The 26,667-nt window shown below is 49.6% G+C and overlaps 11 non-coding genes across 11 annotated transcripts; all 11 read right to left on the bottom strand.

The window, feature by feature from the left end:
* Window positions 1-621: 621 nt before the first annotated feature.
* On the bottom strand, window positions 622-695 carry Trnaa-agc (transfer RNA alanine (anticodon AGC)). The gene has a single exon. It is a non-coding gene; the product is annotated as a tRNA-Ala (tRNA).
* Window positions 696-2,092: 1,397 nt separating this feature from the next.
* Trnaa-agc (transfer RNA alanine (anticodon AGC)) lies at window positions 2,093-2,166 on the bottom strand. The gene has a single exon. It is a non-coding gene; the product is annotated as a tRNA-Ala (tRNA).
* A 2,868-nt stretch (window positions 2,167-5,034) lies between these two features.
* Trnaa-agc (transfer RNA alanine (anticodon AGC)) lies at window positions 5,035-5,108 on the bottom strand. Its single transcript has one exon. It is a non-coding gene; the product is annotated as a tRNA-Ala (tRNA).
* Window positions 5,109-7,977: 2,869 nt separating this feature from the next.
* On the bottom strand, window positions 7,978-8,051 carry Trnaa-agc (transfer RNA alanine (anticodon AGC)). Its single transcript has one exon. It is a non-coding gene; the product is annotated as a tRNA-Ala (tRNA).
* Window positions 8,052-9,450: 1,399 nt separating this feature from the next.
* Window positions 9,451-9,524, bottom strand: Trnaa-agc (transfer RNA alanine (anticodon AGC)). Its single transcript has one exon. It is a non-coding gene; the product is annotated as a tRNA-Ala (tRNA).
* Window positions 9,525-10,944: 1,420 nt separating this feature from the next.
* Trnaa-agc (transfer RNA alanine (anticodon AGC)) lies at window positions 10,945-11,018 on the bottom strand. Its single transcript has one exon. It is a non-coding gene; the product is annotated as a tRNA-Ala (tRNA).
* Window positions 11,019-12,391: 1,373 nt separating this feature from the next.
* Trnaa-agc (transfer RNA alanine (anticodon AGC)) lies at window positions 12,392-12,465 on the bottom strand. The gene has a single exon. It is a non-coding gene; the product is annotated as a tRNA-Ala (tRNA).
* Window positions 12,466-16,803: 4,338 nt separating this feature from the next.
* Trnaa-agc (transfer RNA alanine (anticodon AGC)) lies at window positions 16,804-16,877 on the bottom strand. The gene has a single exon. It is a non-coding gene; the product is annotated as a tRNA-Ala (tRNA).
* A 1,397-nt stretch (window positions 16,878-18,274) lies between these two features.
* On the bottom strand, window positions 18,275-18,348 carry Trnaa-agc (transfer RNA alanine (anticodon AGC)). The gene has a single exon. It is a non-coding gene; the product is annotated as a tRNA-Ala (tRNA).
* A 4,328-nt stretch (window positions 18,349-22,676) lies between these two features.
* Trnaa-agc (transfer RNA alanine (anticodon AGC)) lies at window positions 22,677-22,750 on the bottom strand. Its single transcript has one exon. It is a non-coding gene; the product is annotated as a tRNA-Ala (tRNA).
* A 2,846-nt stretch (window positions 22,751-25,596) lies between these two features.
* On the bottom strand, window positions 25,597-25,670 carry Trnaa-agc (transfer RNA alanine (anticodon AGC)). The gene has a single exon. It is a non-coding gene; the product is annotated as a tRNA-Ala (tRNA).
* Window positions 25,671-26,667: the final 997 nt, after the last annotated feature.

Genomic DNA, 26,667 nt, shown 5'->3' with positions numbered 1-26,667 from the left:
ATTGTGCTCTCCATTGTTCATGCCAACTCAGTGCCTCGCTCTTTGCTACTGTGTCAAACTCTTGTCGTCCAACTGCAAAACACTGGGACACAACAAGTTTCCGCTTCCCCTTTGCACTGATCGTACTACGAAACGCTCCCCAAACTTGGCAATCACCCATGCAGATGACTTTTCCGACTTTACACGACGCTCACGCAACGCTCACGCTAGTGACAGCCTTATTTATAGTTCGACGTCGCGCCAAAGCGAATGAGCACATTTCGCCTACGGCTTAGGCCGCTCTTCTAGTGTGGCTGCCCTGTGTCTGCAAGCAGCGAGGGGCTGCAAGCTTCCTGTGTTCGCACCTATATCACCTGTGCTTCCTTGTCAGAGACAGACTATCGCAAAACATACAACTCACTCCATGAATTGATTGCTACGGCATCTGTTATCAGCAGTCACAACCAGCAACACCAGTAGCAGCCGACTGCACGCAAAGAATGGGAACGTGCAGTGGGATTTACGTGAAATCGGCGCAATTGTGGATGCTAATCGTTCGCTTGTATCTGCCTACACACCTCTGCCGGTTGGGAATTATTCCACTTGCATCGCAAGGTGCGCATGTAGGTGTGTTAAAAATTCTGGAGGCGCTGGGTATCGATCCCAGTACCTCTCGCACGCTAAGCGAGCGCTCTACCACCTGAGCTACGCCCACCCCCCCGGTAACTAGTAGTGCTACATACAGTCATATCAACGTCACAGACCCTTGCACTCCCATTATTCCGCAGACAAACACTACTCTCTATGTATCAGTGAGGGTGTCTTTCAGGTTTCGTGCATTCTGTATCGAATCGTAGTTGGCCACAATGAAAGTGGCACGCATAACGTCGAAAATAGAGTTCAGACACCGCTCTGAGTAAGACGAACGTGTTGTCCACCTCTAGACTTCAATGACGTTAAGCCGTGATACCTAAGACAGATCTGCACTCGATGACACCACGATAACAGCCGGTCCCCACACTTACATCTTGCTCTCCTTATGACACTATACATCATATCAGTCTGTGACGCTGGTTTTGCAACTTCTTGCGTGCGTTTATGTTCGCTGCGACCAACACTTACCATGCACTGACCACAAAACATGGAGGAGCCGGGGCTTGAAACCGAGACCGTTCACACGCTAAGCGAACGATCTGCCAACTGAGCTACAGCTACACACACGACCAAGCCTGGCTATTCTCCATTCTTTGCGACTCTGATGTGCACGGACACGATGGTTGGTTCGTTTGTAGCGGCGAAGGTACCAGAATACAAAGGCGCGGACACGTTCATATACACAAGAGTTCCAAGTAGTTTCGATGCTCTGGTATTACGAATGCAAATTCCGTCTGTTTTGAACGTCTTAAATTGAAAGGGCGGTCACAAATTGGTCCATTTCACTCCTTGTCCACAATCACACAGCACCTGAGGTAACAAGCACATCTCAAGCCCCATTGTGCTCTCCATTGTTCATGCCAACTCAGTGCCTCGCTCTTTGCTACTGTGTCAAACTCTTGTCGTCCAACTGCAAAACACTGGGACACAACAAGTTTCCGCTTCCCCTTTGCACTGATCGTACTACGAAACGCTCCCCAAACTTGGCAATCACCCATGCAGATGACTTTTCCGACTTTACACGACGCTCACGCAACGCTCACGCTAGTGACAGCCTTATTTATAGTTCGACGTCGCGCCAAAGCGAATGAGCACATTTCGCCTACGGCTTAGGCCGCTCTTCTAGTGTGGCTGCCCTGTGTCTGCAGGCAGCGAGGGGCTGCAAGCTTTCTGTGTTCGCACCTATATCACCTGTGCTTCCTTGTCAGAGACAGACTATCGCAAAACATACAACTCACTCCATGAATTGATTGCTACGGCATCTGTTATCAGCAGTCACAACCAGCAACACCAGTAGCAGCCGACTGCACGCAAAGAATGGGAACGTGCAGTGGGATTTACGTGAAATCGGCGCAATTGTGGATGCTAATCGTTCGCTTGTATCTGCCTACACACCTCTGCCGGTTGGGAATTATTCCACTTGCATCGCAAGGTGCGCATGTAGGTGTGTTAAGAATTCTGGAGACGCTGGGTATCGATCCCAGTACCTCTCGCACGCTAAGCGAGCGCTCTACCACCTGAGCTACGCCCACCCCCCCGGTAACTAGTAGTGCTACATACAGTCATATCAACGTCACAGACCCTTGCACTCCCATTATTCCGCAGACAAACACTACTCTCTATGTATCAGTGAGGGTGTCTTTCAGGTTTCGTGCATTCTGTATCGAATCGTAGTTGGCCACAATGAAAGTGGCACGCATAACGTCGAAAATAGAGTTCAGACACCGCTCTGCGTAAGACGAACGTGTTGTCCACCTCTAGACTTCAATGACGTTAAGCCGTGATACCTAAGACAGATCTGCACTCGATGACACCACGATAACAGCCGGTCCCCACACTTACATCTTGCTCTCCTTATGACAGTATACATCATATCAGTCTGTGACGCTGGTTTTGCAACTTCCTGCGTGCGTTTATGTTCGCTGCGACCAACACTTACCATGCACTGACCACAAAACATGGAGGAGCCGGGGCTTGAAACCGAGACCGTTCACACGCTAAGCGAACGATCTGCCAACTGAGCTACAGCTACACACACGACCAAGCCTGGCTATTCTCCATTCTTTGCGACTCTGATGTGCACGGACACGATGGTTGGTTGGTTTGTAGCGGCGAAGGTACCAGAATACAAAGGCGCGGACACGTTCATATACACAAGAGTTCCAAGTAGTTTCGATGCTCTGGTATTACGAATGCAAATTACGTCTGCTTTGAACGTCTTAAATTGAAAGGGCGGTCACAAATTGGTCCATTTCACTCCTTGTCCACAATCACACAGCACCTGAGGTAACAAGCACATCTCAAGCCCCATTGTGCTCTCCATTGTTCATGCCAACTCAGTGCCTCGCTCTTTGCTACTGTGTCAAACTCTTGTCGTCCAACTGCAAAACACTGGGACACAACAAGTTTCCGCTTCCCCTTTGCACTGATCGTACTACGAAACGCTCCCCAAACTTGGCAATCACCCATGCAGATGACTTTTCCGACTTTACACGACGCTCACGCAACGCTCACGCTAGTGACAGCCTTATTTATAGTTCGACGTCGCGCCAAAGCGAATGAGCACATTTCGCCTACGGCTTAGGCCGCTCTTCTAGTGTGGCTGCCCTGTGTCTGCAAGCAGCGAGGGGCTGCAAGCTTCCTGTGTTCGCACCTATATCACCTGTGCTTCCTTGTCAGAGACAGACTATCGCAAAACATACAACTCACTCCATGAATTGATTGCTACGGCATCTGTTATCAGCAGTCACAACCAGCAACACCAGTAGCAGCCGACTGCACGCAAGGAATGGGAACGTGCAGTGGGATTTACGTGAAATCGGCGCAATTGTGGATGCTAATCGTTCGCTTGTATCTGCCTACACACCTCTGCCGGTTGGGAATTATTCCACTTGCATCGCAAGGTGCGCATGTAGGTGTGTTAAAAATTCTGGAGGCGCTGGGTATCGATCCCAGTACCTCTCGCACGCTAAGCGAGCGCTCTACCATCTGATCTACGCCCACCCCCCCGATAACTAGTATTGCTACATACAGTCATATCAACGTCACAGACCCTTGCACTCCCATTATTCCGCAGACAAACACTACTCTCTATGTATCAGTGAGGGTGTCTTTCAGGTTTCGTGCATTCTGTATCGAATCGTAGTTGGCCACAATGAAAGTGGCACGCATAACGTCGAAAATAGAGTTCAGACACCGCTCTGCGTAAGACGAACGTGTTGTCCACCTCTAGACTTCAATGACGTTAAGCCGTGATACCTAAGACAGATCTGCACTCGATGACACCACGATAACAGCCGGTCCCCACACTTACATCTTGCTCTCCTTATGACAGTATACATCATATCAGTCTGTGACGCTGGTTTTGCAACTTCCTGCGTGCGTTTATGTTCGCTGCGACCAACACTTACCATGCACTGACCACAAAACATGGAGGAGCCGGGGCTTGAAACCGAGACCGTTCACACGCTAAGCGAACGATCTGCCAACTGAGCTACAGCTACACACACGACCAAGCCTGGCTATTCTCCATTGTTTGCGACTCTGATGTGCACGGACACGATGGTTGGTTGGTTTGTAGCGGCGAAGGTACCAGAATACAAAGGCGCGGACACGTTCATATACACAAGAGTTCCAAGTAGTTTCGATGCTCTGGTATTACGAATGCAAATTACGTCTGCTTTGAACGTCTTAAATTGAAAGGGCGGTCACAAATTGGTCCATTTCACTCCTTGTCCACAATCACACAGCACCTGAGGTAACAAGCACATCTCAAGCCCCATTGTGCTCTCCATTGTTCATGCCAACTCAGTGCCTCGCTCTTTGCTACTGTGTCAAACTCTTGTCGTCCAACTGCAAAACACTGGGACACAACAAGTTTCCGCTTCCCCTTTGCACTGATCGTACTACGAAACGCTCCCCAAACTTGGCAATCACCCATGCAGATGACTTTTCCGACTTTACACGACGCTCACGCAACGCTCACGCTAGTGACAGCCTTATTTATAGTTCGACGTCGCGCCAAAGCGAATGAGCACATTTCGCCTACGGCTTAGGCCGCTCTTCTAGTGTGGCTGCCCTGTGTCTGCAAGCAGCGAGGGGCTGCAAGCTTCCTGTGTTCGCACCTATATCACCTGTGCTTCCTTGTCAGAGACAGACTATCGCAAAACATACAACTCACTCCATGAATTGATTGCTACGGCATCTGTTATCAGCAGTCACAACCAGCAACACCAGTAGCAGCCGACTGCACGCAAAGAATGGGAACGTGCAGTGGGATTTACGTGAAATCGGCGCAATTGTGGATGCTAATCGTTCGCTTGTATCTGCCTACACACCTCTGCCGGTTGGGAATTATTCCACTTGCATCGCAAGGTGCGCATGTAGGTGTGTTAAAAATTCTGGAGGCGCTGGGTATCGATCCCAGTACCTCTCGCACGCTAAGCGAGCGCTCTACCACCTGAGCTACGCCCACCCCCCCGGTAACTAGTAGTGCTACATACAGTCATATCAACGTCACAGACCCTTGCACTCCCATTATTCCGCAGACAAACACTACTCTCTATGTATCAGTGAGGGTGTCTTTCAGGTTTCGTGCATTCTGTATCGAATCGTAGTTGGCCACAATGAAAGTGGCACGCATAACGTCGAAAATAGAGTTCAGACACCGCTCTGAGTAAGACGAACGTGTTGTCCACCTCTAGACTTCAATGACGTTAAGCCGTGATACCTAAGACAGATCTGCACTCGATGACACCACGATAACAGCCGGTCCCCACACTTACATCTTGCTCTCCTTATGACAGTATACATCATATCAGTCTGTGACGCTGGTTTTGCAACTTCTTGCGTGCGTTTATGTTCGCTGCGACCAACACTTACCATGCACTGACCACAAAACATGGAGGAGCCGGGGCTTGAAACCGAGACCGTTCACACGCTAAGCGAACGATCTGCCAACTGAGCTACAGCTACACACACGACCAAGCCTGGCTATTCTCCATTCTTTGCGACTCTGATGTGCACGGACACGATGGTTGGTTCGTTTGTAGCGGCGAAGGTACCAGAATACAAAGGCGCGGACACGTTCATATACACAAGAGTTCCAAGTAGTTTCGATGCTCTGGTATTACGAATGCAAATTCCGTCTGTTTTGAACGTCTTAAATTGAAAGGGCGGTCACAAATTGGTCCATTTCACTCCTTGTCCACAATCACACAGCACCTGAGGTAACAAGCACATCTCAAGCCCCATTGTGCTCTCCATTGTTCATGCCAACTCAGTGCCTCGCTCTTTGCTACTGTGTCAAACTCTTGTCGTCCAACTGCAAAACACTGGGACACAACAAGTTTCCGCTTCCCCTTTGCACTGATCGTACTACGAAACGCTCCCCAAACTTGGCAATCACCCATGCAGATGACTTTTCCGACTTTACACGACGCTCACGCAACGCTCACGCTAGTGACAGCCTTATTTATAGTTCGACGTCGCGCCAAAGCGAATGAGCACATTTCGCCTACGGCTTAGGCCGCTCTTCTAGTGTGGCTGCCCTGTGTCTGCGGGCAGCGAGGGGCTGCAAGCTTTCTGTGTTCGCACCTATATCACCTGTGCTTCCTTGTCAGAGACAGACTATCGCAAAACATACAACTCACTCCATGAATTGATTGCTACGGCATCTGTTATCAGCAGTCACAACCAGCAACACCAGTAGCAGCCGACTGCACGCAAGGAATGGGAACGTGCAGTGGGATTTACGTGAAATCGGCGCAATTGTGGATGCTAATCGTTCGCTTGTATCTGCCTACACACCTCTGCCGGTTGGGAATTATTCCACTTGCATCGCAAGGTGCGCATGTAGGTGTGTTAAAAATTCTGGAGGCGCTGGGTATCGATCCCAGTACCTCTCGCACGCTAAGCGAGCGCTCTACCATCTGATCTACGCCCACCCCCCCGATAACTAGTATTGCTACATACAGTCATATCAACGTCACAGACCCTTGCACTCCCATTATTCCGCAGACAAACACTACTCTCTATGTATCAGTGAGGGTGTCTTTCAGGTTTTCGTGCATTCTGTATCGAATCGTAGTTGGCCACAATGAAAGTGGCACGCATAACGTCGAAAATAGAGTTCAGACACCGCTCTGCGTAAGACGAACGTGTTGTCCACCTCTAGACTTCAATGACGTTAAGCCGTGATACCTAAGACAGATCTGCACTCGATGACACCACGATAACAGCCGGTCCCCACACTTACATCTTGCTCTCCTTATGACAGTATACATCATATCAGTCTGTGACGCTGGTTTTGCAACTTCCTGCGTGCGTTTATGTTCGCTGCGACCAACACTTACCATGCACTGACCACAAAACATGGAGGAGCCGGGGCTTGAAACCGAGACCGTTCACACGCTAAGCGAACGATCTGCCAACTGAGCTACAGCTACACACACGACCAAGCCTGGCTATTCTCCATTCTTTGCGACTCTGATGTGCACGGACACGATGGTTGGTTGGTTTGTAGCGGCGAAGGTACCAGAATACAAAGGCGCGGACACGTTCATATACACAAGAGTTCCAAGTAGTTTCGATGCTCTGGTATTACGAATGCAAATTACGTCTGCTTTGAACGTCTTAAATTGAAAGGGCGGTCACAAATTGGTCCATTTCACTCCTTGTCCACAATCACACAGCACCTGAGGTAACAAGCACATCTCAAGCCCCATTGTGCTCTCCATTGTTCATGCCAACTCAGTGCCTCGCTCTTTGCTACTGTGTCAAACTCTTGTCGTCCAACTGCAAAACACTGGGACACAACAAGTTTCCGCTTCCCCTTTGCACTGATCGTACTACGAAACGCTCCCCAAACTTGGCAATCACCCATGCAGATGACTTTTCCGACTTTACACGACGCTCACGCAACGCTCACGCTAGTGACAGCCTTATTTATAGTTCGACGTCGCGCCAAAGCGAATGAGCACATTTCGCCTACGGCTTAGGCCGCTCTTCTAGTGTGGCTGCCCTGTGTCTGCAAGCAGCGAGGGGCTGCAAGCTTCCTGTGTTCGCACCTATATCACCTGTGCTTCCTTGTCAGAGACAGACTATCGCAAAACATACAACTCACTCCATGAATTGATTGCTACGGCATCTGTTATCAGCAGTCACAACCAGCAACACCAGTAGCAGCCGACTGCACGCAAAGAATGGGAACGTGCAGTGGGATTTACGTGAAATCGGCGCAATTGTGGATGCTAATCGTTCGCTTGTATCTGCCTACACACCTCTGCCGGTTGGGAATTATTCCACTTGCATCGCAAGGTGCGCATGTAGGTGTGTTAAAAATTCTGGAGGCGCTGGGTATCGATCCCAGTACCTCTCGCACGCTAAGCGAGCGCTCTACCACCTGAGCTACGCCCACCCCCCCCGGTAACTAGTAGTGCTACATACAGTCATATCAACGTCACAGACCCTTGCACTCCCATTATTCCGCAGACAAACACTACTCTCTATGTATCAGTGAGGGTGTCTTTCAGGTTTCGTGCATTCTGTATCGAATCGTAGTTGGCCACAATGAAAGTGGCACGCATAACGTCGAAAATAGAGTTCAGACACCGCTCTGAGTAAGACGAACGTGTTGTCCACCTCTAGACTTCAATGACGTTAAGCCGTGATACCTAAGACAGATCTGCACTCGATGACACCACGATAACAGCCGGTCCCCACACTTACATCTTGCTCTCCTTATGACAGTATACATCATATCAGTCTGTGACGCTGGTTTTGCAACTTCTTGCGTGCGTTTATGTTCGCTGCGACCAACACTTACCATGCACTGACCACAAAACATGGAGGAGCCGGGGCTTGAAACCGAGACCGTTCACCACGCTAAGCGAACGATCTGCCAACTGAGCTACAGCTACACACACGACCAAGCCTGGCTATTCTCCATTCTTTGCGACTCTGATGTGCACGGACACGATGGTTGGTTCGTTTGTAGCGGCGAAGGTACCAGAATACAAAGGCGCGGACACGTTCATATACACAAGAGTTCCAAGTAGTTTCGATGCTCTGGTATTACGAATGCAAATTCCGTCTGTTTTGAACGTCTTAAATTGAAAGGGCGGTCACAAATTGGTCCATTTCACTCCTTGTCCACAATCACACAGCACCTGAGGTAACAAGCACATCTCAAGCCCCATTGTGCTCTCCATTGTTCATGCCAACTCAGTGCCCTCGCTCTTTGCTACTGTGTCAAACTCTTGTCGTCCATCTGTCTCGCGTGTGTACAACAAGTTTCCGCTTCCCCTTTGCACTGATCGTACTACGAAACGCTCCCCAAACTTGGCAATCACCCATGCAGATGACTTTTCCGACTTTACACGACGCTCACGCAACGCTCACGCTAGTGACAGCCTTATTTATAGTTCGACGTCGCGCCAAAGCGAATGAGCACATTTCGCCTACGGCTTAGGCCGCTCTTCTAGTGTGGCTGCCCTGTGTCTGCAAGCAGCGAGGGGCTGCAAGCTTCCTGTGTTCGCACCTATATCACCTGTGCTTCCTTGTCAGAGACAGACTATCGCAAAACATACAACTCACTCCATGAATTGATTGCTACGGCATCTGTTATCAGCAGTCACAACCAGCAACACCAGTAGCAGCCGACTGCACGCAAAGAATGGGAACGTGCAGTGGGATTTACGTGAAATCGGCGCAATTGTGGATGCTAATCGTTCGCTTGTATCTGCCTAGCACACCTCTGCCGGTTGGGAATTATTCCACTTGCATCGCAAGGTGCGCATGTAGGTGTGTTAAAAATTCTGGAGGCGCTGGGTATCGATCCCAGTACCTCTCGCACGCTAAGCGAGCGCTCTACCACCTGAGCTACGCCCACCCCCCCGGTAACTAGTAGTGCTACATACAGTCATATCAACGTCACAGACCTCCTTGCACTCCCATTATTCCGCAGACAAACACTACTCTCTATGTATCAGTGAGGGTGTCTTTCAGGTTTCGTGCATTCTGTATCGAATCGTAGTTGGCCACAATGAAAAGTGGCACGCATAACGTCGAAAATAGAGTTCAGACACCGCTCTGAGTAAGACGAACGTGTTGTCCACCTCTAGACTTCAATGACGTTAAGCCGTGTATACCTAAGACAGATCTGCACTCGATGACACCACGATAACAGCCGGTCCCGCACACTTACATCTTGCTCTCCTTATGACAGTATACATCATATCAGTCTGTGACGCTGGTTTTGCAACTTCTTGCGTGCGTTTATGTTCGCTGGCGACCAACACTTACCATGCACTGACCACAAAAACATGGAGGAGCCGGGGCTTGAAACCGAGACCGTTCACACGCTAAGCGAACGATCTGCCAACCTGAGCTACAGCTACACACACGACCAAGCCTGGCTATTCTCCATTCTTTGCGATCTCTGATGTGCACGGACACGATGGTTTGGTTCGTTTGGTAGCGGCGAAGGTACCAGAATACAAAGGCGCGGACACGTTCATATACACAAGAGTTCCAAGTAGTTTCGATGCTCTGGTATTACGAATGCAAATTCCCGTCTGTTTTGAACGTCTTAAATTGAAAGGGCGGTCACAAATGGTCCATTTCACTCCTTGTCCACAATCACACAGCACACCTTGAGGTAACAAGCACATCTCAAGCCCCATTGTGCTCTCCATTGTTCATGCCAACTCAGTGCCTCGCTCTTTGCTACTGTGTCAAACTCTTGTCGTCCAACTGCAAAACACTGGGACAACAACAAGTTTCCGCTTCCCCTTTGCACTGATCGTACTACGAAAACGCTCCCCAAACTTGGCAATCACCCATGCAGATGACTTTTCCGACTTTACACGACGCTCACCGCAACGCTCACGCTAGTGACAGCCGCTTATTTATAGTTCGACGTCGCGCCAAAGCGAATGAGCACATTTCGCCTACGGCTTAGGCCCGCTCTTCTAGTGTGGCTGCCCTGTGTCTGCAGGCAGCGAGGGGCTGCAAGCTTTCTGTGTTCGCACCTATATCACCTGTGCTTCCCTTGTCAGAGCACAGACTATCGCAAAACATACAACTCACTCCATGAATTGATTGCTACGGCATCTGTTATCAGCAGTCACAACCAGCAACACCAGTAGCAGCCGACTGCACGCAAAGAATGGGAAACGTGCAGTGGGATTTACGTGAAATCGGCGCAATTGTGGATGCTAATCGTTCGCTTGTATCTGCCTACACACCTCTGCCGGTTGGGAATTATTCCACTTGCATCGCAAGGTGCGCATGTAGGTGTGTTAAGAATTCTGGAGACGCTGGGTATCGATCCCAGTACCTCTCGCACGCTAAGCGAGCGCTCTACCACCTGAGCTACGCCCACCCCCCCGGTAACTAGTAGTGCTACATACAGTCATATCAACGTCACAGACCCTTGCACTCCCATTATTCCGCAGACAAACACTACTCTCTATGTATCAGTGAGGGTGTCTTTCAGGTTTCGTGCATTCTGTATCGAATCGTAGTTGGCCACAATGAAAGTGGCCACGCATAACGTCGAAAATAGAGTTCAGACACCGCTCTGCGTAAGACGAACGTGTTGTCCACCTCTAGACTTCAATGACGTTAAGCCGTGATACCTAAGAACACGCGATCTAGTGTACACTTACATCTTGCTCTCCTTATGACAGTATACATCATATCAGTCTGTGACGCTGGTTTTGCAACTTCCTGCGTGCGTTTATGTTCGCTGCGACCAACACTTACCATGCACTGACCACAAAACATGGAGGAGCCGGGGCTTGAAACCGAGACCGTTCACACGCTAAGCGAACGATCTGCCAACTGAGCTACAGCTACACACACGACCAAGCCTGGCTATTCTCCATTGTTTGCGACTCTGATGTGCACGGACACGATGGTTGGTTGGTTTGTAGCGGCGAAGGTACCAGAATACAAAGGCGCGGACACGTTCATATACACAAGAGTTCCAAGTAGTTTCGATGCTCTGGTATTACGAATGCAAATTACGTCTGCTTTGAACGTCTTAAATTGAAAGGGCGGTCACAAATTGGTCCATTTCACTCCTTGTCCACAATCACACAGCACCTGAGGTAACAAGCACATCTCAAGCCCCATTGTGCTCTCCATTGTTCATGCCAACTCAGTGCCTCGCTCTTTGCTACTGTGTCAAACTCTTGTCGTCCAACTGCAAAACACTGGGACACAACAAGTTTCCGCTTCCCCTTTGCACTGATCGTACTACGAAACGCTCCCCAAACTTGGCAATCACCCATGCAGATGACTTTTCCGACTTTACACGACGCTCACGCAACGCTCACGCTAGTGACAGCCTTATTTATAGTTCGACGTCGCGCCAAAGCGAATGAGCACATTTCGCCTACGGCTTAGGCCGCTCTTCTAGTGTGGCTGCCCTGTGTCTGCAGGCAGCGAGGGGCTGCAAGCTTTCTGTGTTCGCACCTATATCACCTGTGCTTCCTTGTCAGAGACAGACTATCGCAAAACATACAACTCACTCCATGAATTGATTGCTACGGCATCTGTTATCAGCAGTCACAACCAGCAACACCAGTAGCAGCCGACTGCACGCAAAGAATGGGAACGTGCAGTGGGATTTACGTGAAATCGGCGCAATTGTGGATGCTAATCGTTCGCTTGTATCTGCCTACACACCTCTGCCGGTTGGGAATTATTCCACTTGCATCGCAAGGTGCGCATGTAGGTGTGTTAAGAATTCTGGAGACGCTGGGTATCGATCCCAGTACCTCTCGCACGCTAAGCGAGCGCTCTACCACCTGAGCTACGCCCACCCCCCCGGTAACTAGTAGTGCTACATACAGTCATATCAACGTCACAGACCCTTGCACTCCCATTATTCCGCAGACAAACACTACTCTCTATGTATCAGTGAGGGTGTCTTTCAGGTTTCGTGCATTCTGTATCGAATCGTAGTTGGCCACAATGAAAGTGGCACGCATAACGTCGAAAATAGAGTTCAGACACCGCTCTGCGTAAGACGAACGTGTTGTCCACCTCTAGACTTCAATGACGTTAAGCCGTGATACCTAAGACAGATCTGCACTCGATGACACCACGATAACAGCCGGTCCCCACACTTACATCTTGCTCTCCTTATGACAGTATACATCATATCAGTCTGTGACGCTGGTTTTGCAACTTCCTGCGTGCGTTTATGTTCGCTGCGACCAACACTTACCATGCACTGACCACAAAACATGGAGGAGCCGGGCTTGAAACCGAGACCGTTCACACGCTAAGCGAACGATCTGCCAACTGAGCTACAGCTACACACACGACCAAGCCTGGCTATTCTCCATTGTTTGCGACTCTGATGTGCACGGACACGATGGTTGGTTGGTTTGTAGCGGCGAAGGTACCAGAATACAAAGGCGCGGACACGTTCATATACACAAGAGTTCCAAGTAGTTTCGATGCTCTGGTATTACGAATGCAAATTACGTCTGCTTTGAACGTCTTAAATTGAAAGGGCGGTCACAAATTGGTCCATTTCACTCCTTGTCCACAATCACACAGCACCTGAGGTAACAAGCACATCTCAAGCCCCATTGTGCTCTCCATTGTTCATGCCAACTCAGTGCCTCGCTCTTTGCTACTGTGTCAAACTCTTGTCGTCCAACTGCAAAACACTGGGACACAACAAGTTTCCGCTTCCCCTTTGCACTGATCGTACTACGAAACGCTCCCCAAACTTGGCAATCACCCATGCAGATGACTTTTCCGACTTTACACGACGCTCACGCAACGCTCACGCTAGTGACAGCCTTATTTATAGTTCGACGTCGCGCCAAAGCGAATGAGCACATTTCGCCTACGGCTTAGGCCGCTCTTCAAGTGTGGCTGCCCTGTGTCTGCAAGCAGCGAGGGGCTGCAAGCTTCCTGTGTTCGCACCTATATCACCTGTGCTTCCTTGTCAGAGACAGACTATCGCAAAACATACAACTCACTCCATGAATTGATTGCTACGGCATCTGTTATCAGCAGTCACAACCAGCAACACCAGTAGCAGCCGACTGCACGCAAAGAATGGGAACGTGCAGTGGGATTTACGTGAAATCGGCGCAATTGTGGATGCTAATCGTTCGCTTGTATCTGCCTACACACCTCTGCCGGTTGGGAATTATTCCACTTGCATCGCAAGGTGCGCATGTAGGTGTGTTAAAAATTCTGGAGGCGCTGGGTATCGATCCCAGTACCAACACGCGATCTAGTGTGCGCTCTACCACCTGAGCTACGCCCACCCCCCCGGTAACTAGTAGTGCTACATACAGTCATATCAACGTCACAGACCCTTGCACTCCCATTATTCCGCAGACAAACACTACTCTCTATGTATCAGTGAGGGTGTCTTTCAGGTTTCGTGCATTCTGTATCGAATCGTAGTTGGCCACAATGAAAGTGGCACGCATAACGTCGAAAATAGAGTTCAGACACCGCTCTGAGTAAGACGAACGTGTTGTCCACCTCTAGACTTCAATGACGTTAAGCCGTGATACCTAAGACAGATCTGCACTCGATGACACCACGATAACAGCCGGTCCCCACACTTACATCTTGCTCTCCTTATGACAGTATACATCATATCAGTCTGTGACGCTGGTTTTGCAACTTCTTGCGTGCGTTTATGTTCGCTGCGACCAACACTTACCATGCACTGACCACAAAACATGGAGGAGCCGGGGCTTGAAACCGAGACCGTTCACACGCTAAGCGAACGATCTGCCAACTGAGCTACAGCTACACACACGACCAAGCCTGGCTATTCTCCATTCTTTGCGACTCTGATGTGCACGGACACGATGGTTGGTTCGTTTGTAGCGGCGAAGGTACCAGAATACAAAGGCGCGGACACGTTCATATACACAAGAGTTCCAAGTAGTTTCGATGCTCTGGTATTACGAATGCAAATTCCGTCTGTTTTGAACGTCTTAAATTGAAAGGGCGGTCACAAATTGGTCCATTTCACTCCTTGTCCACAATCACACAGCACCTGAGGTAACAAGCACATCTCAAGCCCCATTGTGCTCTCCATTGTTCATGCCAACTCAGTGCCTCGCTCTTTGCTACTGTGTCAAACTCTTGTCGTCCAACTGCAAAACACTGGGACACAACAAGTTTCCGCTTCCCCTTTGCACTGATCGTACTACGAAACGCTCCCCAAACTTGGCAATCACCCATGCAGATGACTTTTATGACTTTACACGACGCTCACGCAACGCTCACGCTAGTGACAGCCTTATTTATAGTTCGACGTCGCGCCAAAGCGAATGAGCACATTTCGCCTACGGCTTAGGCCGCTCTTCTAGTGTGGCTGCCCTGTGTCTGCGGGCAGCGAGGGGCTGCAAGCTTTCTGTGTTCGCACCTATATCACCTGTGCTTCCTTGTCAGAGACAGACTATCGCAAAACATACAACTCACTCCATGAATTGATTGCTACGGCATCTGTTATCAGCAGTCACAACCAGCAACACCAGTAGCAGCCGACTGCACGCAAGGAATGGGAACGTGCAGTGGGATTTACGTGAAATCGGCGCAATTGTGGATGCTAATCGTTCGCTTGTATCTGCCTACACACCTCTGCCGGTTGGGAATTATTCCACTTGCATCGCAAGGTGCGCATGTAGGTGTGTTAAAAATTCTGGAGGCGCTGGGTATCGATCCCAGTACCTCTCGCACGCTAAGCGAGCGCTCTACCATCTGATCTACGCCCACCCCCCCGATAACTAGTATTGCTACATACAGTCATATCAACGTCACAGACCCTTGCACTCCCATTATTCCGCAGACAAACACTACTCTCTATGTATCAGTGAGGGTGTCTTTCAGGTTTCGTGCATTCTGTATCGAATCGTAGTTGGCCACAATGAAAGTGGCACGCATAACGTCGAAAATAGAGTTCAGACACCGCTCTGCGTAAGACGAACGTGTTGTCCACCTCTAGACTTCAATGACGTTAAGCCGTGATACCTAAGACAGATCTGCACTCGATGACACCACGATAACAGCCGGTCCCCACACTTACATCTTGCTCTCCTTATGACAGTATACATCATATCAGTCTGTGACGCTGGTTTTGCAACTTCCTGCGTGCGTTTATGTTCGCTGCGACCAACACTTACCATGCACTGACCACAAAACATGGAGGAGCCGGGGCTTGAAACCGAGACCGTTCACACGCTAAGCGAACGATCTGCCAACTGAGCTACAGCTACACACACGACCAAGCCTGGCTATTCTCCATTCTTTGCGACTCTGATGTGCACGGACACGATGGTTGGTTGGTTTGTAGCGGCGAAGGTACCAGAATACAAAGGCGCGGACACGTTCATATACACAAGAGTTCCAAGTAGTTTCGATGCTCTGGTATTACGAATGCAAATTACGTCTGCTTTGAACGTCTTAAATTGAAAGGGCGGTCACAAATTGGTCCATTTCACTCCTTGTCCACAATCACACAGCACCTGAGGTAACAAGCACATCTCAAGCCCCATTGTGCTCTCCATTGTTCATGCCAACTCAGTGCCTCGCTCTTTGCTACTGTGTCAAACTCTTGTCGTCCAACTGCAAAACACTGGGACACAACAAGTTTCCGCTTCCCCTTTGCACTGATCGTACTACGAAACGCTCCCCAAACTTGGCAACCACCCATGCAGATGACTTTTCCGACTTTACACGACGCTCACGCAACGCTCACGCTAGTGACAGCCTTATTTATAGTTCGACGTCGCGCCAAAGCGAATGAGCACATTTCGCCTACGGCTTAGGCCGCTCTTCTAGTGTGGCTGCCCTGTGTCTGCAAGCAGCGAGGGGCTGCAAGCTTCCTGTGTTCGCACCTATATCACCTGTGCTTCCTTGTCAGAGACAGACTATCGCAAAACATACAACTCACTCCATGAATTGATTGCTACGGCATCTGTTATCAGCAGTCACAACCAGCAACACCAGTAGCAGCCGACTGCACGCAAAGAGTGGGAACGTGCAGTGGGATTTACGTGAAATCGGCGCAATTGTGGATGCTAATCGTTCGCTTGTATCTGCCTACACACCTCTGCCGGTTGGGAATTATTCCACTTGCATCGCAAGGTGCGCATGTAGGTGTGTTAAAAATTCTGGAGGCGCTGGGTATCGATCCCAGTACCTCTCGCACGCTAAGCGAGCGCTCTACCACCTGAGCTACGCCCACCCCCCCGGTAACTAGTAGTGCTACATACAGTCATATCAACGTCACAGACCCTTGCACTCCCATTATTCCGCAGACAAACACTACTCTCTATGTATCAGTGAGGGTGTCTTTCAGGTTTCGTGCATTCTGTATCGAATCGTAGTTGGCCACAATGAAAGTGGCACGCATAACGTCGAAAATAGAGTTCAGACACCGCTCTGAGTAAGACGAACGTGTTGTCCACCTCTAGACTTCAATGACGTTAAGCCGTGATACCTAAGAAAGATCTGCACTCGATGACACCACGATAACAGCCGGTCCCCACACTTACATCTTGCTCTCCTTATGACAGTATACATCATATCAGTCTGTGACGCTGGTTTTGCAACTTCTTGCGTGCGTTTATGTTCGCTGCGACCAACACTTACCATGCACTGACCACAAAACATGGAGGAGCCGGGGCTTGAAACCGAGACCGTTCACACGCTAAGCGAACGATCTGCCAACTGAGCTACAGCTACACACACGACCAAGCCTGGCTATTCTCCATTCTTTGCGACTCTGATGTGCACGGACACGATGGTTGGTTCGTTTGTAGCGGCGAAGGTACCAGAATACAAAGGCGCGGACACGTTCATATACACAAGAGTTCCAAGTAGTTTCGATGCTCTGGTATTACGAATGCAAATTCCGTCTGTTTTGAACGTCTTAAATTGAAAGGGCGGTCACAAATTGGTCCATTTCACTCCTTGTCCACAATCACACAGCACCTGAGGTAACAAGCACATCTCAAGCCCCATTGTGCTCTCCATTGTTCATGCCAACTCAGTGCCTCGCTCTTTGCTACTGTGTCAAACTCTTGTCGTCCAACTGCAAAACACTGGGACACAACAAGTTTCCGCTTCCCCTTTGCACTGATCGTACTACGAAACGCTCCCCAAACTTGGCAATCACCCATGCAGATGACTTTTCCGACTTTACACGACGCTCACGCAACGCTCACGCTAGTGACAGCCTTATTTATAGTTCGACGTCGCGCCAAAGCGAATGAGCACATTTCGCCTACGGCTTAGGCCGCTCTTCTAGTGTGGCTGCCCTGTGTCTGCGGGCAGCGAGGGGCTGCAAGCTTTCTGTGTTCGCACCTATATCACCTGTGCTTCCTTGTCAGAGACAGACTATCGCAAAACATACAACTCACTCCATGAATTGATTGCTACGGCATCTGTTATCAGCAGTCACAACCAGCAACACCAGTAGCAGCCGACTGCACGCAAAGAATGGGAACGTGCAGTGGGATTTACGTGAAATCGGCGCAATTGTGGATGCTAATCGTTCGCTTGTATCTGCCTACACACCTCTGCCGGTTGGGAATTATTCCACTTGCATCGCAAGGTGCGCATGTAGGTGTGTTAAAAATTCTGGAGGCGCTGGGTATCGATCCCAGTACCTCTCGCACGCTAAGCGAGCGCTCTACCACCTGAGCTACGCCCACCCCCCCGGTAACTAGTAGTGCTACATACAGTCATATCAACGTCACAGACCCTTGCACTCCCATTATTCCGCAGACAAACACTACTCTCTATGTATCAGTGAGGGTGTCTTTCAGGTTTCGTGCATTCTGTATCGAATCGTAGTTGGCCACAATGAAAGTGGCACGCATAACGTCGAAAATAGAGTTCAGACACCGCTCTGAGTAAGACGAACGTGTTGTCCACCTCTAGACTTCAATGACGTTAAGCCGTGATACCTAAGAAAGATCTGCACTCGATGACACCACGATAACAGCCGGTCCCCACACTTACATCTTGCTCTCCTTATGACAGTATACATCATATCAGTCTGTGACGCTGGTTTTGCAACTTCTTGCGTGCGTTTATGTTCGCTGCGACCAACACTTACCATGCACTGACCACAAAACATGGAGGAGCCGGGGCTTGAAACCGAGACCGTTCACACGCTAAGCGAACGATCTGCCAACTGAGCTACAGCTACACACACGACCAAGCCTGGCTATTCTCCATTCTTTGCGACTCTGATGTGCACGGACACGATGGTTGGTTCGTTTGTAGCGGCGAAGGTACCAGAATACAAAGGCGCGGACACGTTCATATACACAAGAGTTCCAAGTAGTTTCGATGCTCTGGTATTACGAATGCAAATTCCGTCTGTTTTGAACGTCTTAAATTGAAAGGGCGGTCACAAATTGGTCCATTTCACTCCTTGTCCACAATCACACAGCACCTGAGGTAACAAGCACATCTCAAGCCCCATTGTGCTCTCCATTGTTCATGCCAACTCAGTGCCTCGCTCTTTGCTACTGTGTCAAACTCTTGTCGTCCAACTGCAAAACACTGGGACACAACAAGTTTCCGCTTCCCCTTTGCACTGATCGTACTACGAAACGCTCCCCAAACTTGGCAATCACCCATGCAGATGACTTTTCCGACTTTACACGACGCTCACGCAACGCTCACGCTAGTGACAGCCTTATTTATAGTTCGACGTCGCGCCAAAGCGAATGAGCACATTTCGCCTACGGCTTAGGCCGCTCTTCTAGTGTGGCTGCCCTGTGTCTGCGGGCAGCGAGGGGCTGCAAGCTTTCTGTGTTCGCACCTATATCACCTGTGCTTCCTTGTCAGAGACAGACTATCGCAAAACATACAACTCACTCCATGAATTGATTGCTACGGCATCTGTTATCAGCAGTCACAACCAGCAACACCAGTAGCAGCCGACTGCACGCAAGGAATGGGAACGTGCAGTGGGATTTACGTGAAATCGGCGCAATTGTGGATGCTAATCGTTCGCTTGTATCTGCCTACACACCTCTGCCGGTTGGGAATTATTCCACTTGCATCGCAAGGTGCGCATGTAGGTGTGTTAAAAATTCTGGAGGCGCTGGGTATCGATCCCAGTACCTCTCGCACGCTTAGCGAGCGCTCTACCATCTGATCTACGCCCACCCCCCCGATAACTAGTATTGCTACATACAGTCATATCAACGTCACAGACCCTTGCACTCCCATTATTCCGCAGACAAACACTACTCTCTATGTATCAGTGAGGGTGTCTTTCAGGTTTCGTGCATTCTGTATCGAATCGTAGTTGGCCACAATGAAAGTGGCACGCATAACGTCGAAAATAGAGTTCAGACACCGCTCTGAGTAAGACGAACGTGTTGTCCACCTCTAGACTTCAATGACGTTAAGCCGTGATACCTAAGACAGATCTGCACTCGATGACACCACGATAACAGCCGGTCCCCACACTTACATCTTGCTCTCCTTATGACAGTATACATCATATCAGTCTGTGACGCTGGTTTTGCAACTTCCTGCGTGCGTTTATGTTCGCTGCGACCAACACTTACCATGCACTGACCACAAAACATGGAGGAGCCGGGGCTTGAAACCCAGACCGTTCACACGCTAAGCGAACGATCTGCCAACTGAGCTACAGCTACACACACGACCAAGCCTGGCTATTCTCCATTGTTTGCGACTCTGATGTGCACGGACACGATGGTTGGTTGGTTTGTAGCGGCGAAGGTACCAGAATACAAAGGCGCGGACACGTTCATATACACAAGAGTTCCAAGTAGTTTCGATGCTCTGGTATTACGAATGCAAATTCCGTTTGTTTTGAACGTCTTAAATTGAAAGGGCGGTCACAAATTGGTCCATTTCACTCCTTGTCCACAATCACACAGCACCTGAGGTAACAAGCACATCTCAAGCCCCATTGTGCTCTCCATTGTTCATGCCAACTCAGTGCCTCGCTCTTTGCTACTGTGTCAAACTCTTGTCGTCCAACTGCAAAACACTGGGACACAACAAGTTTCCGCTTCCCCTTTGCACTGATCGTACTACGAAACGCTCCCCAAACTTGGCAATCACCCATGCAGATGACTTTTCCGACTTTACACGACGCTCACGCAACGCTCACGCTAGTGACAGCCTTATTTATAGTTCGACGTCGCGCCAAAGCGAATGAGCACATTTCGCCTACGGCTTAGGCCGCTCTTCTAGTGTGGCTGCCCTGTGTCTGCGGGCAGCGAGGGGCTGCAAGCTTTCTGTGTTCGCACCTATATCACCTGTGCTTCCTTGTCAGAGACAGACTATCGCAAAACATACAACTCACTCCATGAATTGATTGCTACGGCATCTGTTATCAGCAGTCACAACCAGCAACACCAGTAGCAGCCGACTGCACGCAAGGAATGGGAACGTGCAGTGGGATTTACGTGAAATCGGCGCAATTGTGGATGCTAATCGTTCGCTTGTATCTGCCTACACACCTCTGCCGGTTGGGAATTATTCCACTTGCATCGCAAGGTGCGCATGTAGGTGTGTTAAAAATTCTGGAGGCGCTGGGTATCGATCCCAGTACCTCTCGCACGCTAAGCGAGCGCTCTACCATCTGATCTACGCCCACCCCCCCGATAACTAGTATTGCTACATACAGTCATATCAACGTCACAGACCCTTGCACTCCCATTATTCCGCAGACAAACACTACTCTCTATGTATCAGTGAGGGTGTCTTTCAGGTTTCGTGCATTCTGTATCGAATCGTAGTTGGCCACAATGAAAGTGGCACGCATAACGTCGAAAATAGAGTTCAGACACCGCTCTGAGTAAGACGAACGTGTTGTCCACCTCTAGACTTCAATGACGTTAAGCCGTGATACCTAAGACAGATCTGCACTCGATGACACCACGATAACAGCCGGTCCCCACACTTACATCTTGCTCTCCTTATGACAGTATACATCATATCAGTCTGTGACGCTGGTTTTGCAACTTCCTGCGTGCGTTTATGTTCGCTGCGACCAACACTTACCATGCACTGACCACAAAACATGGAGGAGCCGGGGCTTGAAACCGAGACCGTTCACACGCTAAGCGAACGATCTGCCAACTGAGCTACAGCTACACACACGACCAAGCCTGGCTATTCTCCATTGTTTGCGGCTCTGATGTGCACGGACACGATGGTTGGTTGGTTTGTAGCGGCGAAGGTACCAGAATACAAAGGCGCGGACACGTTCATATACACAAGAGTTCCAAGTAGTTTCGATGCTCTGGTATTACGAATGCAAATTACGTCTGCTTTGAACGTCTTAAATTGAAAGGGCGGTCACAAATTGGTCCATTTCACTCCTTGTCCACAATCACACAGCACCTGAGGTAACAAGCACATCTCAAGCCCCATTGTGCTCTCCATTGTTCATGCCAACTCAGTGCCTCGCTCTTTGCTACTGTGTCAAACTCTTGTCGTCCAACTGCAAAACACTGGGACACAACAAGTTTCCGCTTCCCCTTTGCACTGATCGTACTACGAAACGCTCCCCAAACTTGGCAATCACCCATGCAGATGACTTTTCCGACTTTACACGACGCTCACGCTAGTGACAGCCTTATTTATAGTTCGACGTCGCGCCAAAGCGAATGAGCACATTTCGCCTACGGCTTAGGCCGCTCTTCTAGTGTGGCTGCCCTGTGTCTGCAGGCAGCGAGGGGCTGCAAGCTTTCTGTGTTCGCACCTATATCACCTGTGCTTCCTTGTCAGAGACAGACTATCGCAAAACATACAACTCACTCCATGAATTGATTGCTACGGCATCTGTTATCAGCAGTCACAACCAGCAACACCAGTAGCAGCCGACTGCACGCAAAGAATGGGAACGTGCAGTGGGATTTACGTGAAATCGGCGCAATTGTGGATGCTAATCGTTCGCTTGTATCTGCCTACAAACCTCTGCCGGTTGGGAATTATTCCACTTGCATCGCAAGGTGCGCATGTAGGTGTGTTAAAAATTCTGGAGGCGCTGGGTATCGATCCCAGTACCTCTCGCACGCTAAGCGAGCGCTCTACCATCTGAGCTACGCCCACCCCCCCGATAACTAGTAGTGCTACATACAGTCATATCAACGTCACAGACCCTTGCACTCCCATTATTCCGCAGACAAACACTACTCTCTATGTATCAGTGAGGGTGTCTTTCAGGTTTCGTGCATTCTGTATCGAATCGTAGTTGGCCACAATGAAAGTGGCACGCATAACGTCGAAAATAGAGTTCAGACACCGCTCTGAGTAAGACGAACGTGTTGTCCACCTCTAGACTTCAATGACGTTAAGCCGTGATACCTAAGACAGATCTGCACTCGATGACACCACGATAACAGCCGGTCCCCACACTTACATCTTGCTCTCCTTATGACAGTATACATCATATCAGTCTGTGACGCTGGTTTTGCAACTTCCTGCGTGCGTTTATGTTCGCTGCGACCAACACTTACCATGCACTGACCACAAAACATGGAGGAGCCGAGGCTTGAAACCCAGACCGTTCACACGCTAAGCGAACGATCTGCCAACTGAGCTACAGCTACACACACGACCAAGCCTGGCTATTCTCCATTGTTTGCGACTCTGATGTGTACGGACACGATGGTTGGTTGGTTTGTAGCGGCGAAGGTACCAGAATACAAAGGCGCGGACACGTTCATATACACAAGAGTTCCAAGTAGTTTCGATGCTCTGGTATTACGAATGCAAATTCCGTCTGTTTTGAACGTCTTAAATTGAAAGGGCGGTCACAAATTGGTCCATTTCACTCCTTGTCGACAATCACACAGCACCTGAGGTAACAAGCACATCTCAAGCCCCATTGTGCTCTCCATTGTTCATGCCAACTCAGTGCCTCGCTCTTTGCTACTGTGTCAAACTCTTGTCGTCCAACTGCAAAACACTGGGACACAACAAGTTTCCGCTTCCCCTTTGCACTGATCGTACTACGAAACGCTCCCCAAACTTGGCAATCACCCATGCAGATGACTTTTCCGACTTTACACGACGCTCACGCTAGTGACAGCCTTATTTATAGTTCGACGTCGCGCCAAAGCGAATGAGCACATTTCGCCTACGGCTTAGGCCGCTCTTCTAGTGTGGCTGCCCTGTGTCTGCAGGCAGCGAGGGGCTGCAAGCTTTCTGTGTTCGCACCTATATCACCTGTGCTTCCTTGTCAGAGACAGACTATCGCAAAACATACAACTCACTCGATGAATTGATTGCTACGGCATCTGTTATCAGCAGTCACAACCAGCAACACAAGTAGCAGCCGACTGCACGCAAGGAATGGGAACGTGCAGTGGGATTTACGTGAAATCGGCGCAATTGTGGATGCTAATCGTTCGCTTGTATCTGCCTACACACCTCTGCCGGTTGGGAATTATTCCACTTGCATCGCAAGGTGCGCATGTAGGTGTGTTAAAAATTCTGGAGGCGCTGGGTATCGATCCCAGTACCTCTCGCACGCTAAGCGAGCGCTCTACCATCTGATCTACGCCCACCCCCCCGATAACTAGTATTGCTACATACAGTCATATCAACGTCACAGACCCTTGCACTCCCATTATTCCGCAGACAAACACTACTCTCTATGTATCAGTGAGGGTGTCTTTCAGGTTTCGTGCATTCTGTATCGAATCGTAGTTGGCCACAATGAAAGTGGCACGCATAACGTCGAAAATAGAGTTCAGACACCGCTCTGAGTAAGACGAACGTGTTGTCCACCTCTAGACTTCAATGACGTTAAGCCGTGATACCTAAGACAGATCTGCACTCGATGACACCACGATAACAGCCGGTCCCCACACTTACATCTTGCTCTCCTTATGACAGTATACATCATATCAGTCTGTGACGCTGGTTTTGCAACTTCCTGCGTGCGTTTATGTTCGCTGCGACCAACACTTACCATGCACTGACCACAAAACATGGAGGAGCCGGGGCTTGAAACCCAGACCGTTCACACGCTAAGCGAACGATCTGCCAACTGAGCTACAGCTACACACACGACCAAGCCTGGCTATTCTCCATTGTTTGCGACTCTGATGTGCACGGACACGATGGTTGGTTGGTTTGTAGCGGCGAAGGTACCAGAATACAAAGGCGCGGACACGTTCATATACACAAGAGTTCCAAGTAGTTTCGATGCTCTGGTATTACGAATGCAAATTCCGTCTGTTTTGAACGTCTTAAATTGAAAGGGCGGTCACAAATTGGTCCATTTCACTCCTTGTCCACAATCACACAGCACCTGAGGTAACAAGCACATCTCAAGCCCCATTGTGCTCTCCATTGTTCATGCCAACTCAGTGCCTCGCTCTTTGCTACTGTGTCAAACTCTTGTCGTCCAACTGCAAAACACTGGGACACAACAAGTTTCCGCTTCCCCTTTGCACTGATCGTACTACGAAACGCTCCCCAAACTTGGCAATCACCCATGCAGATGACTTTTCCGACTTTACACGACGCTCACGCTAGTGACAGCCTTATTTATAGTTCGACGTCGCGCCAAAGCGAATGAGCACATTTCGCCTACGGCTTAGGCCGCTCTTCTAGTGTGGCTGCCCTGTGTCTGCAGGCAGCGAGGGGCTGCAAGCTTTCTGTGTTCGCACCTATATCACCTGTGCTTCCTTGTCAGAGACAGACTATCGCAAAACATACAACTCACTCCATGAATTGATTGCTACGGCATCTGTTATCAGCAGTCACAACCAGCAACACCAGTAGCAGCCGACTGCACGCAAAGAATGGGAACGTGCAGTGGGATTTACGTGAAATCGGCGCAATTGTGGATGCTAATCGTTCGCTTGTATCTGCCTACACACCTCTGCCGGTTGGGAATTATTCCACTTGCATCGCAAGGTGCGCATGTGGGTGTGTTAAAAATTCTGGAGGCGCTGGGTATCGATCCCAGTACCTCTCGCACGCTAAGCGAGCGCTCTACCATCTGAGCTACGCCCACCCCCCCGATAACTAGTAGTGCTACATACAGTCATATCAACGTCACAGACCCTTGCACTCCCATTATTCCGCAGACAAACACTACTCTCTATGTATCAGTGAGGGTGTCTTTCAGGTTTCGTGCATTCTGTATCGAATCGTAGTTGGCCACAATGAAAGTGGCACGCATAACGTCGAAAATAGAGTTCAGACACCGCTCTGAGTAAGACGAACGTGTTGTCCACCTCTAGACTTCAATGACGTTAAGCCGTGATACCTAAGACAGATCTGCACTCGATGACACCACGATAACAGCCGGTCCCCACACTTACATCTTGCTCTCCTTATGACAGTATACATCATATCAGTCTGTGACGCTGGTTTTGCAACTTCCTGCGTGCGTTTATGTTCGCTGCGACCAACACTTACCATGCACTGACCACAAAACATGGAGGAGCCGGGGCTTGAAACCGAGACCGTTCACACGCTAAGCGAACGATCTGCCAACTGAGCTACAGCTACACACACGACCAAGCCTGGCTATTCTCCATTGTTTGCGGCTCTGATGTGCACGGACACGATGGTTGGTTGGTTTGTAGCGGCGAAGGTACCAGAATACAAAGGCGCGGACACGTTCATATACACAAGAGTTCCAAGTAGTTTCGATGCTCTGGTATTACGAATGCAAATTACGTCTGCTTTGAACGTCTTAAATTGAAAGGGCGGTCACAAATTGGTCCATTTCACTCCTTGTCCACAATCACACAGCACCTGAGGTAACAAGCACATCTCAAGCCCCATTGTGCTCTCCATTGTTCATGCCAACTCAGTGCCTCGCTCTTTGCTACTGTGTCAAACTCTTGTCGTCCAACTGCAAAACACTGGGACACAACAAGTTTCCGCTTCCCCTTTGCACTGATCGTACTACGAAACGCTCCCCAAACTTGGCAATCACCCATGCAGATGACTTTTCCGACTTTACACGACGCTCACGCTAGTGACAGCCTTATTTATAGTTCG

The sequence above is a fragment of the Schistocerca gregaria genome, chromosome 3 (genome assembly GCF_023897955.1).
Source record: "Schistocerca gregaria isolate iqSchGreg1 chromosome 3, iqSchGreg1.2, whole genome shotgun sequence".
NCBI classification, from domain to species: domain Eukaryota; kingdom Metazoa; phylum Arthropoda; class Insecta; order Orthoptera; family Acrididae; genus Schistocerca; species Schistocerca gregaria.
Note: the sequence above shows the minus strand (reverse complement) of the source record. Positions and strands in the feature narration are given on the sequence as shown.